Raw genomic sequence first — 17543 nt, forward strand, 5'->3', positions numbered from 1 at the left:
TCCCCAGGGTATGGTCTTAATGGTCTTCTGTCACTACTGCTGTCTATTTTATAATGTAAAACAAGAAAGGACTCAGATAAATTAGCTTTGACAAAGATAATCCTCGGTTGCAGGGCTATTTCATCAGAAAGTGTGATACGATCCCTCGAACTGAAGGAGCACCTTGACACAAGTCATGCTGGGAAATCTGCCACAGGCTGCTGTTAATGAGACTCGGGTATCGCACAGCCTAATTGATTTGTTGGTGATAAACTCACAACTTTTTAACAATATTTTCAACTAGAAAAGGAAATGAATAATGAATTATTTCACAAAATAAAATAAAAAATTAAAGGCAGAAGCCTGCTTATTTTATGATGAGTGGAATCAAAACACAATTTGCTCATTTTTGAATTAGTGCATTGTGATTAATACCCTATTGATTACTACTAAATGTTCCATAGCTGCAGGTGTAATATAATGATTACAACAACGAGCATATTGAAACTTTAAACAGTTTTCACAATGCATTTATTTCTCCTGTGAATTGTTTTAAATTAATTACACAAAGCTTTGCCTCCATCTGGTCCATCCCAAAGGTCTGAACTGCCATGCGAACTTAATTTTGTAGTTACTTGATAGTGATAGTTACTTGATTGTGCATTATGTGTTGAAAATGCATGACCATCCTCTCCCCTTTTTTAATAAACTAAAAAAATATCAAAGAAAGGTTACCATATTTTCCGCACTATAGGGCACACCTAAAAACCTTCAATTTCCTCAAAAGCCGACAGTGCGCCTTATAACCCGATGCGCCTTATTTATGGACCATTATTGAGCCACAACAGGTCTAGCAACTACGGTAAGCAGCCACCAACTTCATTTTCCCCCCGCAGAAGAAGTGCATGGTGCATGCTGGGATAGTTGTCAGAACGCTGGTTTGTTAATAAAGTTTGATAATGCATTTAAAGTCAGGGGGGGCGGAGGAAGAGAGACAGAGACTGCGGCGGCAGCGTGTCGGTTGGTCGGTGTTATCCAGAAAGCAGTTGGGCACAATATCGCACCGTGAGTGAAACAATGACTCGGGCAGCCTACTATATAAGGTAAATACGGTAATTTGTTTAGGTCAGTGGTTCTTAACCTTTTTTGAGGTACCGAACCCACCAGTTTCATATGCGCATTCACTGAACCCTTCTGTAGGTAGTGATGAATACAATATTATCCCCCCCCCAATTCAAGACATAAGGGTGACCCAACTAGAGTCGATCATCCCAAGATCACTAAGTCTTCTTAAAAGGTAGAATCTCTGAGAACAGTTCTTCAAAATATAGTCAGTGTTTTTAGCAAAGTTGAGCTGACTGTCCAGGAATGACCAAAGGTATTTAAAATTTGCCACAGTTTCAACAGGTTGGCCATTGAGAGAAACTGGAACCACTTTAAAGTATTGTTTATATCATTTAATTAACTCTACATTCTTAAGAGAATGAAAAATTAATAATAAATAATAAGGACTTTGCGGTAGCCTATTCTGATTTAGTAATGTAATCATATTAGTTGTGTTACCACCAGTGGCGGAGCTAGACTTTTAAAGTTGGGGGGGCCAAGGGGGGGCCAGGACTACCTCTGGGGGGGCAACATTTAAAATGTGTGTGTACATCCATCCATCCATCCATCCATCCATCCATCCATCCATCCATCCATCCATCCATCTATCCATCTATCTATCTATCTATCTATCTATCTATCTATCTATCTATCTATCTATCTATCTATCTATCTATCTATCTATCTATCTATCTATCTATCTATCTATCTATCTATCTATCTATAATTTAAAAAAATAACCAAACTGCATATTTGGTTATTTTTAAGCCCCTCTGTCATTTGACATGTTATAATTAACACCTTTGACTGGCGCACATGGAGACATGATAGACTTTATGCAGAGTTCATCGCAGAGGAAACTAAAATCAATCAAATAAAAGATCCTTTCTGAATATCATCTCATGGACACTGAACTAAATGCGTCTTTCTGACCGAGAGCTGACAGCGTGTTGAAGAGTTATGGACACCTTGGTTAGGAAGCTCTGGTTTGACAGGTAACAATATTTCGGGTCGGACCAGAATTATTTGCCTGATGGTGGTTCAGGCTTCTAATGAGTTTACATTTAATGAGTTTGCAGCACACAGAGAAAACCTAAAGAGAATGTGATCTACTTATTGTAGTTTAAGTAGAGGAATAACAGCTGACTGTTGAGAGAGGAAAGAATTTAAAGTGCAGATCCGTTAGGCAGAAACAAGCGCAGAGCGCTGGGCAATAAATGCGCGTAAATGCTCCACCGTTACGCTCCAACTAATCACACATGAGATGACAAACGCCAAATATACAATATATAGTTACACTGCTTAGTTAATGGTGTTTTAAAAACAAAACCAGTAAAAACTAGTTAATATGTCAGATTCCCTCCTCAGCCTCGTCTTGATAAGAACAGAGAGCAGTCCGCTGGTTTCTGTCCAGACTGTGGTCAGCTGACCACTTGGTGCGCAGACAGTTTCAACTTTACGCACAAAGAACATCGTGGAGCTCATTATTAATCATACTAAGAACAATATCAGTCAGAGAATCATCTCTGATCTGGACGCTTTAACGGACCAGAGACTTTGGAGCTTCTAGCTCAGCTGATCCGCTTCTGCGGAGTTTTTCTCCCGCTGAGGGATCAGGAAACGATCAGAGTTCTGTCGTCTTCTAATCACGTCATTTCGTGAATTGTTACCTGATTTCAAAAACGTTCTAACAGAGAAATAATAAATGTTTCGTTTGATGACTACAAATTGGAAATAAAATTATTTTTTTCTTTGACGGACAACGAAAAAACTCTAGCGCCACCTCTCCTCCAAACTACGAACATCGTCGGCCCCTCTTCGGTTTTTTCTTTTTTTTGCGGAGGATCAATAAATAACTTATTGGTGTTTTACAACCACCAGGTATGAAGTGCTTTAGCCTTTGAGTTGCACCACAGCGCAGCACAACTGAAACACCCAGGACAAGAATTTCAGCTTGTTTTTATGAGTACAAAGGAGGCTGGTATCGCGCCTGATCTAAATCTATTTATTTATGTCATCACATGGACTTATATAAAGTTTTATACATTTTCTTTTGATATATTTATTATTGTTTTTCTTCTTTAGATATTAGGTTGACTTAGAATGATTCCAAATAATGTACAGGAATAACCTGGTGCTGTTACATGTCAATCATCTGGGGGGGCCACTGTGGGGGCCAATCAGATGACAGGGGGGGCACTGGCCCCCCTGGCCCCCCCTCTGGCTCCGCCACTGGTTACCACCCCCACGCCACTAGAGGCCTCTGGACTTTGGCTGGCTCTCTCTGTCAGACAGTATGCTGGAGACAGAGTTTCTATACTTGAGACACTCAGCGTCGGTCTCAAGGACGCTGACAAAAAAACCATAAGCCTTAGCAAAATGTAGAAAACATTTTAATATATTAGAAGATAATCTAAGAAGCAAACTGCTCCTCAGTCTGCTCCGACTAAGGAGCATATTTAGAAGTACACCGAAAGCTACAGAATTTGGTAAAAACTGCGAGATTTGCTGAAGTAATTAAAGACACAAGTTCAAATCCATGCTGAGAGTGGAGCTCCTTCAATCAGTGCTCCTCCGCAACACTGATTGGCTCAGCAACGTAACGTGATCCTCTGCAGCAAGTGATGGCAAAACGGGGCGCGTCATCACGACTTTACACAAGTGTGTCTTTACCTCCGCGGCAGAGGCTCCGCCGAACCCCTGAGACCGACTCATCGAACCCCTGGGGTTCGATCGAACCCAGGTTAAGAACCACTGGTTTAGGTGATTTGTTAAAAAAAATGGTTTGAACTAGATTTGACAAAAAAGAGATTTTGATTTAGATATTGTTTTTGATGGAGTTTTCCCAGTGTGACTCTAACGTAACAGCATAAACTCCCTGGAGTTCATCTCAGCTCTCTGAGGCCGTGCCAGTGTCACCTCCATGTCCCGCCAACTCAGAGTCATCTTTGGTTACCAGTGGAATAAGCACTCTGCCCCTGATTGGTTTAGCCAGCGTCTCTTAATATCATATTGATGATAATTTCCCTGTAATGCGCCATTTGCTCTAATTGTGATGCAGAGAGTGAGTAATGGCATGTGACTGCAGCCGCTCCTCAACACTTAATCTCCTGATTGTCCCAGAGAGACGGAACGTGACAGGATCACCATAAACAACCTTCCCCACCTCGCTGAAGGCACTGCTGACCTCTGGCCTACCTGGATTATCAAACATTTTTAACTCTTTTTGGGTTCCATCTACGTTCTATATAAACTCCTGCTAAGACTAAACGTCATCATATTTATACATGAATGTGATTGCAAAGATTTGCTTGTATTGGGCTTTTCCCCCATTTTTTTTTTATGTTGATGAAAGAATCTCAGAAAGTTGTGTCTGAGTAACTCCTTTCTGTTTTTGTCTCTTTAAAAGTAAACCAACAACAGATCAGAAATAAGGATATACAACTCTTCTCCAAGAGGATTTTTGTGTTTCAGCTTAATCACATTTCAGATTGGAAAACCGTTTGTCTGGTTCTTTATTTTTCATCAGTGGGGTGATTATTTTTTACCAACTATGTGACATTCTTCCTGTTGTTCATGTAAACTCATTGCAATTTCAGACAAACTCAGAGTTATACAGTAGCTTAACACCATTGCCTCTTTTTTAGCACCTATAAACAGGGATTTGAAGCAAATCAACCAAGTTGCATCTAAATTCAGATTCAACAGCTTTTAAAACCTTCACCTTCTTTGTGACTGTCTTCCCTCATGCAATCTAAATTGATTTTGATTTGTTCTTAAATAAGTTGTCATAAATAAATAATGTTGACTATAAGAGACACATTAATACCACTTAAACAAATGCAATTACATTATTGGGTCCTGCAGTTTAAACTTTCGAACAATGAATTACCGTATGTGTTTACTCCATATGGAAGCCGCTGTAAAATGGTGCATAATTCAGATGGATCCCACCTTTTCTATCTGGCTAAAGGCTCTAGCTTGGTGCAGTTGGTGTTTACACACATCAAAAGCACAGATGACAGCAGACCAGCTGATTTTCTCCTCTTTATCCAAGCTTCGGGTGTGAAATCGATGTAGGTGGCCCATCTTCTGCCCTGCAGGGGGTAAACATTAACAGACCTCGCCAAAGTGACAGCAGGAAGAAGATGGAAACCCGCAGAAATTATGATAATAATCACAGAAACAGATAATTTTGTTAGTCATAGTTTGAGTCTCAGATAGGAGGAAACGACGGCCACTCTTTAAAACCAAATATAAACTGATTTATATCTCGATGTCAGGAAAATATTCGACTATTTTCTTTCGCCGGATTGTTTTTGAGTCGTGGAAGAGGATGAGCTGCTGGATGGGGGTTTAAAATGGAGAGCTGAGGGGTCGAGTCAGGGACTGTTAACCCCAGGGGAGGCTCTGTACCATCAGACCTGATTCTCGGGTCATCTCATTGTTGTCGGGCCAGCTGTAATTTAGAAGGAAAGTGGCATAAAGAGCCCATAAATCGTCCTCGTGCCGAAAGCATCCCAATCTCAATCTGTCACTGAGCCATTGGTCAGCCGGTAAATACTCTTCCCTTCCTCCTCCTCCTGCGATCACACATATGGGGGCCAGTTTTACACGGAGGAAAAACTGAACAGCAGTTGTGTTTGTGTGCACGTATATCTGCTTTCTAATTTCTACGTAAGCCGGCCGCTCTTGCTGAGGTGGCAGGTTTGCAAAAAGAGCTGCAAATGCACAGATGTGCAAATGCACTCACACAGCACACTGTCTTACAAACGCACAGATTTTGCCGGAGCTCCTCATGTTCGCAGACTTTTGCAGCAGAAACAAAGAAGGTTAAAGAACATAAGTAAAGGAAGTTACATGCCGAGTAGTAGAGCTGCCGTTGTATACAATACACCAGATTTAAAAGCTTTGATTTTTCAATAAAAAAATAAAAAATCTTTCAGTGGAAGCCTAAGACACTTGCATCATGAAATGATAGGTAATAAGTCAATGTCATTCAAGTTTTTCTAATCTCAAGTATGATTTCAGCCTCGCACAACCATTGCCACTGAAAAAACAGGCAAATACACAAATAATGGGCTGACAGTGATATAAGCATAAAAATAAATACATTTATATTTTGATCTTCTTCCTTCATTAATAGGATTAGAATTAATAAAGCAAGAAAACGTATGCTTCATATAAAGCCAAAGTGACAGATGGATACTTAGCTATGATTATATTATCCCTTTTAAAGTCTAAAGTGTTTTCCCACATGATACAGTCTGTGTTACTGAGAAACTTTGCTTACAAAGTTCCTACCAAAAGTCTGGAACTCAGTTCATCTAAAGTAACGCTGCTTACTGAAATAACTAGTACTTTACATGTGGTAGTAGTGTCTAGTACTAGTCATTAACTGTTATTACAAGGGAGCTTTATCTGTATCCGTCAGTAAATTCATTTGTGTTTTACAATTACTGTGCAGTTGAGACCAAGTAAAAAGTTAAACTGCATGAGGAGATAACCATTTTTCCATTAGTTAGGATCCCACTCAGTCTGAAACATCCTTATCTTCTGTATTAACACGTGCAAACAAATAAACACATGCATGTCAGCTGACAACCAATGTACATAAAGACATCCTTGCAGTCAATCAATAACCTTCATAGATTGTCAATTACTCCCGAGAAGTGGAATGAATGGGATTTGCATATATATAGAAGCAGGTTTACCCAAGCGCTCACTGGACGTCTCAAAGCTGCTGCCTTCAGCATGCTGATTTCCCTCTACCCCCTACACAAGGTGAGGGGTGGAGGGGCTGGACAGGACATGAACGGCTCCCCAAATATGGAACCCGACAGCTGAGAGGTTGCAGTTCAAATTCACGTCATGCATAAGATGATTATGTTGCTTCGATCCAAGACATTATAATGTGATTGCCTGGAGCGTGATGTTTAGGTGAAAAGGTGAGCTTATGTGATAATGTTGAACTTATTAATTTTGTAAAACTTAAACAAAAAAATAGTCTGTGGAAGCAAAATTCACAGGATAATTACCTAAAAAGATTTGCAACTCTTGGACAATTGGATTTAAAAGACAAAGAACATTCATCAGGCATAACATTGTGACCAGTAAATGACATTGCTCATCTCTTAATGACACCTGTTAGTGTGTATGAAATGTTACTCAGCAAATTGATGGCGAGTGATGTTGATAAGGGCTAAATCATGACCACAGGGTCAGACCATCTCTAAATATACTGCTCTTCTGATGTTCCCTGTTTGCAGTGGTCAGTATTTATTATGGTGGTCAAAGGATGGAGCAGAAGTGAACTGGGAAAATGATCACTGGAATCACTGTAGAAAAGAACCACGTGGACCAATGAACCAATGAAGTTTTTATTTCAAGCTAACCCCAGTTTTAACTAGAGCAACATTGTCATCTGGTGGTTGAATGCCCTTGCAGTTCAGAGTTCTTGTAATAGATTTTTGATTGATTTTGTTAGTTTTTTTGTTCTTGTTTGGTTCTGTGCCTTTAAGAGTTTATACTTTTGGTAAAATAAGAGACTAAAAATGTTTCCCAACTTTATTGTATTTTTAACTTGTAAGACCTTTGTGGTATTATTCTCAGACCTGATTTTTTTTCTAATTAAATTAGAAAAAATTGTCCCTTATGTCCCTTAGACATAAACAATGCCTCAACATCTTTTTATCAAAATCGTTTTGTGGGTGTAATTATTTTTTTGTTCAGTTTTCTGCATGGTCAATAAAAAAATATATATTTTTTTTCTAAAAACTAGATTATTTTCTTCAACCTCATATCCAAACTTACATTTTCATATTCTGATATCACACAGCAACAGCATCATATTTGCCTGGAAAAACTATGCCATTGTTAATATGTACTATTTCACATTGTAATATTTTAATCATTGAATAAATGTGTTGATAGAGAGTCAGGTGTGCACATGTAGATATAAAACAAGATTCTCAAATCCAACTATACATCTTAGCAATTTCCGGTTGAACATTTAGTTAATGTTCATTCAGCATGAAAAAAAAAAAGTTTCTGAAATACTCCCAAAACTTCCAGGAGTTAGTCATTTTCCTCCCTTTGTTTTGTTAATTTTAGCTTTTGTTCAGTGTTGGAGCAGCAGTGTGAGAATGTGTTTCCAGGTACCTGAGTCACTGCAGAGGCATCAGGGGCCAATTAGCAGGGTGGATTAAGTGTCTGAACCAGGCTCCTGAGGGAGGGAACTAAGCCACACTGTAGGGAGGGGCTGTTAGGGGCCCTCACCCTATGAAGCTGTGTGAATTACACTAACACTAGAATAAATCAGCGCACCATACCAATACCATATTAGCTGCTATCACGGTGGGGCATGAGCCTGACTTGTGATGTCTGTCGAGTCCTCAAAGTAGAAAATGTACTTACGCTGTAAAATGTGCATTTGTGCAAGTGGGAGATGAATAAAAGGATAAGAATATAAAAAGGTATTTTTTCTCATCAGCTAATTTTTTCATTATTGATATACTTTGGTGTATTTGTTTTACAGGTAACTGTATATTTGTGGACATTTGCCCATTCCTCTTGGCAGAATTGGTAGACTTTATGTAAATTGGTTGGTCTATTGGCACAGATCCATCTTTTGAAAAGAGTTCACAAGTTTTGAGGTCTTGCTTTGGGATGGAGGCCAATATTATCCTGCTTTATCCTTTCTAAAACCAGCTGGAAAACTATTTGGGAACACTTTAGTGTCTCAAATACTCAAAAGCTGTTGAATTGAGGTCAAGTTGAATACATATGAGGTTGTATTCCTCCTTTATATACCCATTCACTCATTATATACTCCCATTTTGGGCTCAACTACTTCTAACACATGAAAAAATAAAACACCCAGCTGTTTCTTTTTCTTTTTTTTCTTTTTTCTTTTGCAGTAACCAGAAGTTAATGTTTTTCAGTGTCTGGAAAATGAGCCATTTCAAAAACCTCACAGTTGTTGAGTCACATCTGAAGGGCACTGTGCCGTTACCTAGCAACCCCAGCTACATTCCAGCATGTTTGGCCAGCTGGTTTTACTTCTGGAAAACAAGTGTTTTGTTGTTGACTTACTATTTTGAAACCACTTGCTGTATTCTTGTTTGTGCAGGAGTTTCTTCTGCTCTTCTGCTTTTCAAAAACACAGTTGGATATTTGCACATCTGTGTAAATGTTGAGTTTGGCGGTATGGCCAGCAGCAGCTTAGTTAGATTTAAGGTGACAAGAGACCCTTAAACAGCTCATTCTGAAAGGAGTAGGCAGAACTAAGCAGACTAAGAGCTCCTTATCTAGGAATGATTTTGTTCAAAAATGTAATGAACATGTTTTGCATAGCCTGTAGACCTATCCTGACCCGTTTAAGGAAGCATAATATGTCACCTTTAAAGCCAAGCAGATGATTAGTCCCTATAAACAATCAGCACTGATTTAATTTCTTAAATACCTGTAGCATGCACTTAATTTAAATGATTTGAAACTATGTGTTGCAAGAACTGCTGTTCAGCCATGCAGGCTGAGAGTAGTAGCCAGCAGGATCTCTGTGTGTGGTGCGAATCGGTCGATGGGGACATGAAGCATAAGCTCGACCACCAGCGTGTCCAATGGGATTGATCGATTTGTTGTTGATTGCCGTAGCGACTCCAAGAGAGGCTTTAATATCTTTATTCCTACTGACTTTAGAGCAAGTTTTAGTTACACCACGTGGCCTGGGTGATTTGTTGTTTTTTGAGAAATGTAAATGAATGAAAATGAAAACAGTTTGCTAAAGTCTTTCTGGGTTGGAGAAGCTTTGTAGGCACAACACTGCATCAAGCTAATAATGTTCCCTGTTAAGAGGTCCTGCGATGTTAAATCACTGAGGTGAAGGGATCAGAGGCTTGGTGTTGAGGGGGGAGTCCTGGGTTAATATATGTGTCTGGCAGGCGGCCTTTTCATCCCCCTCCTCCATCCATCCCTCTCTCAATCTGTCCAACAAGGTCTCCCTGCAGGCACAACCCTCACTTTCTATCCAATCGGAGTGTTTTTGTCACTGGTCCTGTGATCTTCAGAGAATTGGCTCACCAGAACACACACTCACACCAACACCACGGTGCATTAGAGGGGTGATTTCCACTCCTTCATGCCTATGCTATGGCCTCATTTATCATAATTCATCATTTTACCAAACCCATTTCCACCACTATTCACTTGGGCATTATCATATTGTGTTGTGGCTGCAGGGTAAACAGCGCAGGACATTGGTGTATCTGAATGAGACTTTATCCCTTTAAATACTCCTATTGAACATCTTCTTAAAGCTTTACAGCTGGACATGTTTTGAAGTTTAAAAGCATTTGTGCAAATCATAGCAATGGAAGAAAAACATGTTTATGATTCTACAATATGCAGCCCTATAAACAGATTAAACCTCAACAATGTCACGTTTGATTTATTAATTTTGGCAACCAAATCATGTCATTGTGTTTGTCCTCTTACAGCCGTAAGATCAAAAAAGGTGATGCTGGTGTTATGTAAGTGAGACGTTAAACAACAGGAGTGCAACCCAGTGAGTTAAAATATCCTCAATATGATGTAAACTATACAGCAACCCTGCTACAATACTAAGAAATATGCATATATATATATATATATATATATATATATATATATATATATATATGTTGCACTTTTATTTGGTAGTCATCAGTATTTTGAATTTGGCTTTAGCTGTATGTAAAATTAAACCAAAATTCATTTTGGTTTAATTAAAATCTGCTGAATAAGTTGATCCATTTCATTGCTGTACCACCAAAGTGCATTGTGGAACAATATAGATTAGATTATCAGCTCCACTTCAGTAAAAATATACTCACGCTCTGAGCTTAATATATTCTCCTCCAAGCGACCACACAGACACATACAGATTCCCCTCAGCATCACTTTGCTCTCCAGATCCTAATGAGAAGAGAAAAACCTAATTTGATCCATCTCAGCCCTTCACTCACCCTCTGGCCCTCCCTCGCCGCTCCTCGGCTGGTCGTGGGCTATTCCCGCTGCTCTGATTATTGTTAATCTCATCATATGTCTCTTTCTGCTCAATAAACCCCCCCTCCTCCATCAGTGCTCCCCATTTTCACTCAAATCAAATTGTTACCGAACATAACCTGCCCGGGCCCCGGCGTGCCGCAGCAGTAATGCAGTTTGTCATAATTAAGTGCCGAGCCTAATTAATTAAATGGTCGGGGGGGCTAATCAGTGCATTCTGCAGCCAAACTGCTGCATGATGGGATAGGAGTAGGGATGAATAGAGACTGAGTGATGTAGATCGCTATTGACGGTTCAGCCTGAACTGGAATGACAAAGTTAATTGTGGTGGCATCCCGGTGCATCTTCAAGGTTTAAAGCAACATTATGCAATCTCAGTGAGACAAATTCGCTCTGTGTAGCATTTACATGCTGACGAACATGAAAACACATAAACACAATGCATGTGAGAACACATGTGCACAAGACAAACATGCACACATACAAACCAGCAACCTTTCTTTTAAGTCCAAACGTCACATTATGCTTTTCATTGAACTGCTTGAATACACAGTGCGTATTGATTGAGTAAATGTGCTAATGAAAGTGATGCACAAAGACAGTTCATTAAAGTTGGTCTTGATTAAAAGGGAGGATTTAACTTAGCCCAAACACACACACATGCACACGCACTCACACACACGCACAAAAATGACCTCCTGCCTGCTGGTTTGACTCGTTGCATTTTTTTAATTTATAAACTTTTACGACTTCTCTCATGGTTTCAGAGGGCAAACCTCCTAATACAAATGCCCATATTCATTATTGTGTATTTTCTACTTTACATGGAGCACAGAGACAAAACCTTCAATGGAGGTTTTTGCTTTACAAAGTCTTAAAGTGGCAGTATTATATCCTTTCAGGCACATAGTGCCATTTTCTAGCATAGTCAAATAACTATGGTACATTCAGTTGCTATAAAATGCAGGATATATCAACTATAACTTAAAAGAAAGCTGACTTTGCATTTTAACGACTTGAAATTGGGCCCCTGTCTCTTTAAGAAGCGCCTACTCTTTCTGATACTCCACCATTAGAGTGTCATCACAATAATGACCCTCCAGTAGACCATTTACAACCCTTCTTAGAAGCATGGACTGAGAAGTACTTCTTTAATATGATTAGCCCAGCACATACTAAAGCTAATTGCTGCTCCTGCAAGTCTGAAGGAGCTCAGTCGGAAAAGTTCTAGAAAATAACTTGCAAGTACTGGAAGCATTCTAAAAATGTACAATAATACCATACAAATTCATGAAAGTGACTTATTATCTCCAGAAAACAACCTTTAAAACTTGTGACATCCTTTGTTTTAGGTAAACAGGCTGTATGATTCAGAAAACCAACAGTAGGTTCTGTGTAAGTCACCTGTAGGTTAAAAAAGTAAGAAAAAAATCCAACAAATCTTATTTCTTCAGTAAATAGGACAACAGAATATCCAAATGTTCTGAATTACCTATTAATTAAGACAATTTCAAACTTTTCTGATAATTAGATAATTAATATTTTAGAAGTGTCCAGAGTTTGGGTTAGTTTTATTTTTAATCAAAATCAATAATAAATTGTAAGTACCTGTAGATGTGTCTTACGAAGTATTTAGATTGTTTTGATATTTGATAACATTAAAATTTGATTTTAGAATTTCTGAAGAATTCTAATTTTAGTGTACAAAATGTACTTAAATGCACCACCAGGTTTTTGGCCATGGCCATAAAAACGAATTAATAATAATAACTAATGAACAAACGGGTGTTCTTTCTAAATGTTGTAGTGAAGCAAATTCACTACCCTCTCTTTCACACAACAAATTCTGGGTCACTTAAGCAGAACCAATTAAATATTAAAATCAACAGCAGTAATATTAAATGTGTCTTTTTTTCCTTTTTAAATGTTCTTCCTAAGCCTAAAATCAAAAGAATGTAAAAAAAAAAAAAAGACATTCAACAAATAACAAAATAGGTTTCTTCTTAATTTGTAAATTGAAGTGAAGAAGGAAAGAACAAATGATCTATGGATTAAGATGTTTAGCATTTGGGGACCAGATGAACTTCGTCCTCAAATACTTTAAGTTATATTTCACAATATTTAACTGGCTGTTCTCATAAACACAGAAAAGAGCACTCACAGATTTGGAGGATCCTGTTATTTATATTAAGGAACAAATATCTTTATTTAGACTTATGTGTGACTTATTTTTTCTCTGTTTTGCTACAACAGAAGCATTCCATCTTTTGGACTAACTGGTAAATCAGTCACATTACTTCCAGCAGATACTGTATATTTCTCAGGCCAGATTTAAAGAGGAGTTGTCTGGCTTTAAAAAAAAAAAAAAAAGAAAACAGAACAACTGTCTGTGTTTTTCCTGCTTCTTCTTTCCTCCACCCTTTCCACAACGAGGGCACCGTGGGAGCAGTAAGTGCTTGACCACGGAGGGGAAGTTGACTCGGAGAATAGGAAGTGCTTGCCGCAGCAAGTCAGGGACTAAAAACTTTGCTAAGTTTTTTTTTTTCCCCCCCTCCATCTGTGCCTCCCTCCTCGTCTCTCTGTCTCCCACCCTCTCTCGCTCTCTTATTTCTTCCCTTGAAATTTCTCTTAGGAGATTATCCGCAGGTAAGCTTGTTACCTCTGCTGCCCTGCGTCAGCAGCTCTTCCCTCCACACTGACCACTGAGGGATGGGGAGTTGTAGTGGGAGAGAAGGCTGGATGGTTTGAGGAAAGGGTAGGAAGCCAGGCAGAGCGAACGAAGACGCCTCACAACTCAACAGTAACACGCCGTGACCACATCATAAGGCTGAGCAAATGACTCTACTGCCTCTCCAGGGGGTTGTTGAGAGGCAAGAGGGGGAACAGGGACACAAAGCTGTCCCCTTGTGAAGAGATCTCCATTCCTGCAGCCCCCTTCGCATTCCCACATGTCAGAAACCTCACTCCTATCCTCAGAAACACAGGCGGTCCAGCCGTGGTGACCAGGTAGCTGGACACGCTGGAAATCGGCCAAAACTGATTGCATCCACTTGCTCACGGAGCACATTAATGGAGATGACAAACAGAAAAATGGATATTACGAGACCTGAGATAAGCCAGACTGCCTGTCTCTCTGTGTTTGTTCTCCCACACTCTCCACTTCCCAGACAGTCAGTTTATTTTATGTAGCCTGACCACCTTCTCCTGATGTTTTTTTTATTGACATCACCAACCGACAAATTATGTATTATTGAAAGATAAATCCTACTTTTAAACATCAACTTTTTTTAAAGCTTCAAATTTATGCGTACGTGGCAATCTGACATTTTGGGAAAATTATAACACCCTGGTCACATGACCACTATTTTGTTGCATTTTGTGCCAAAACTAAAGGTGAAAGATCCTTCTGGGAAGCAGCACCAAGAATCCGGAACGGTCTTCGTTTCCGTTTGAGATTTTCGGACTCTGTTGAGTTTTTTAAGAGCAACTAGAAACTCGTTTTTGGAAATCAATCCATTGATTCATTGGACGTTCTGGTACGATTTGTAGTGTGTATCGCAATTTTTCCCTCTAAAGCACTTTCAAAATGTAGAAATTATTGAAGTTAATTTACTTAATGACTAAAATGTATTTTAGTAAAATAAGTTTCATTTAATTTGCTATTAAGTAAAGCTTAATAAGAAATTAAGTTTTACAATGGAAAGATGGATCAATATATATAATCATTGACATTTTCCTTACCAATGACTCTTTTATCCATACATTTGATGTTGCACATACAAATGTCCAAGGTGTAGCCAAATAATTTCAAAAGATCATAAATAGAGAATCCAAAACAGAAATTTTCTTGTTCTTTTGTTGTTTAGGATTGATGCTCATATTTAGTACTGGAAAAAAAGTCCTCCTAATCATCAGGTTTCTTGCAGACACCTAAAGACTTAGTTCAAATATTTCCAGGTCCTAACTGCCACACAGACTCAAACTCCAGTTCCACCAATAGAGAAGTAACCCCATATCATAATAATGCCACCACCATGTTTCACATTGATTATGGCATTTTTTTGAGTGTTGCAAAGTATTGTTTTGGGACCAAAGTGACCTTTTAGAATGGTGGCCAGAAGGTTTAAGTCTGGATTTATCAAACCACCAACAACACTCTCTCCCACTAGACTCTGGGATGTTTCAGACAGGCTGGTTTGTTGTTTTATCTGGAAGAAAAGGCTTTTGCGATGCTGCCCTGCTCCTTTTTCTAGACAAATGGAAATATAACTAGTATACTTTGCATTTCTTGTCTCAAATTTTCCATTATATATACATTTATTTTATGAAATCGTTTTCCGATTTGTACCTTTAAATAATTTTTTTGGTTTCTTGTACCCTCTCTGCAAGGTGTGACTTTTCTTAAAGGATGCAGAGAAGTGCAGTAAAAGAGCCACAGCTTGAATTTTATTTGAAACTTCCTTAATTGCAAACTGCACTGTTCATCTGATAAATGACAGAAATGCTGTAAACTTTTAATTCTAACTTCTAATACATGAATCATAAACTCCGGAACAGAAGGTTGGGTGCAAGTTTGCATGGGCGTGAGATTTTGTATTTTTTATTTGTGATTTTTTATTTGTGTTTGTAAGTGCATTTTAGGGGTGAGGGGGAGGCTTACGGAAACCTGTACAAACAGGGTTTCCCCCGTCTCGCAGACTTTGGGGGAAGGGGACGGAGGGATTGCAGGAGGTCTTCAGACCAGTGGGGAGATAAACGGGAGAAGTGAGGGGGATGAAAGGGATGAATTCCTCCAGACATGGAGAGGAAATCTGCTCAAATCTCCTCTTGTTAGAGAAGAGAGAGGGATCAATCCAGCACTCTCTTCTGGCTGCAGCTTCCATTTCAGCACCAGCTGGAAAAAAAAAACATTCAACATGATGATTTTTTTTTATACTTCTCCTCATCCTCCTTTCTTTCCTGTTTCTCTTTCACCTTTATGTTCTTTATACTTGTTCCCTTGATCCTTTTACATTTGAAATACAGGATGATCTGATTGACGATTGACAGAAGTAAAAACCCAAGACAGAAAAAAAACCTAAAGTAAAGCAGGTAATTCTCTGAAGTTTTAATTAATAACTCGTTTTCTTTTAGTGTCACCACCAGTCCCAGAGGAGGGAGAGGGAGTGAGGAGGGGGGATAGGTGTGTAACAACAACACAACTAAAAGGGGGTACAGGTCTATAAAGAGGTAAGGGGAAGTGGGACTGGATCACATGGGAGCCCCTAAGACCGGGGGGATCAGCTACCTGTCATGAATTAATCAATCTCCTACGGCTTGCTCTGGTGAATTCATTAGCAGCTCCAGCTCCTGTGTCCTCACAGTATCATCCAATAATTAATTTAAAAAGGTGAGACTAAGTTTTGCTCTGAAATAAACTTCGCAGGTGACTGGCTGTCTCCATGGTGACAGGACTGTCAGAGGATGTTCGGAGAAAAATACACAGTCATCTCACATGACTGATGTACAGCCATGTGAGATCTGTTTCTTTTATTTATTTTTTTTTGACATTCAAATGATTTCAATGATTTCTGAGAGTTTCATGTCCTTCTGGCCTCATCATTTGATTCAGTTGCATAAAAATTTCCCTGTAAGAGGTTGGTAACCTGTGCAGGCTATAACTTGCCTCTCACACATAGACTTCTAGAGACAGGTGTGTATAAATAGGCATGAAAAATGGATGATTTTATGTATAAAAACTGTAATAATTAGTTATCACTCCACCTTGCTGAGAAAACATCAATGTGACAACCAAGAGACACTACAGAGAAGTCAGTGAGAAAGTCTGATCGATGGCGTTGTTTAAATCATCATCTTAAAATTGAAAAATTAAGCCAAACATCTGATTTCAATCAGAGAAGAGATCTTTCTTAATGATGCAGGAGCTGCAGAGATCCACAGCTCAGGCAGCAGAACCTTTCGAAAGGACAACTATTGGTTGTGTGCTCCACCTTTATTAAAGAGTAGAGAAAAGAAAGCCGTCATTAAAATGAGCCTTTCAGAAGTCTCTTCTGCAGATTGTCACAAAGTCAGAGTTGTAAATTAAAATAAAAACGACTGAAAAAGCAAAAACAAATCGAAAGCTCAACATAAAGTGTTTTTACACAGCAGTTTAAAGGGTGGCAGAGTTTTCTGTTGTCCACTGTGACACTTGCCTGCAGGAAATCCTTCACTCTTAGTGCTGCAAAGACGTTGTGACCTCACCTGATATCTTTGCAGCAGCGTACATGATCAAAATCAAGTGCAACGATAAATCTCCCTCTGCTGAAAACAAACAACACAAAAGTCTGTTCCGCCTACTCAGATCACTGCCATGGTCAAGCTTGCTGCCTCCAGGCAGTTGTTGCTGACCGCTTTGGATAGATTAATGAGCGTGG

This window comes from Poecilia reticulata, chromosome 4 (genome assembly GCF_904066995.2).
Source record: "Poecilia reticulata chromosome 4, P_reticulata-male-v2, whole genome shotgun sequence".
NCBI lineage: Eukaryota > Metazoa > Chordata > Actinopteri > Cyprinodontiformes > Poeciliidae > Poecilia > Poecilia reticulata.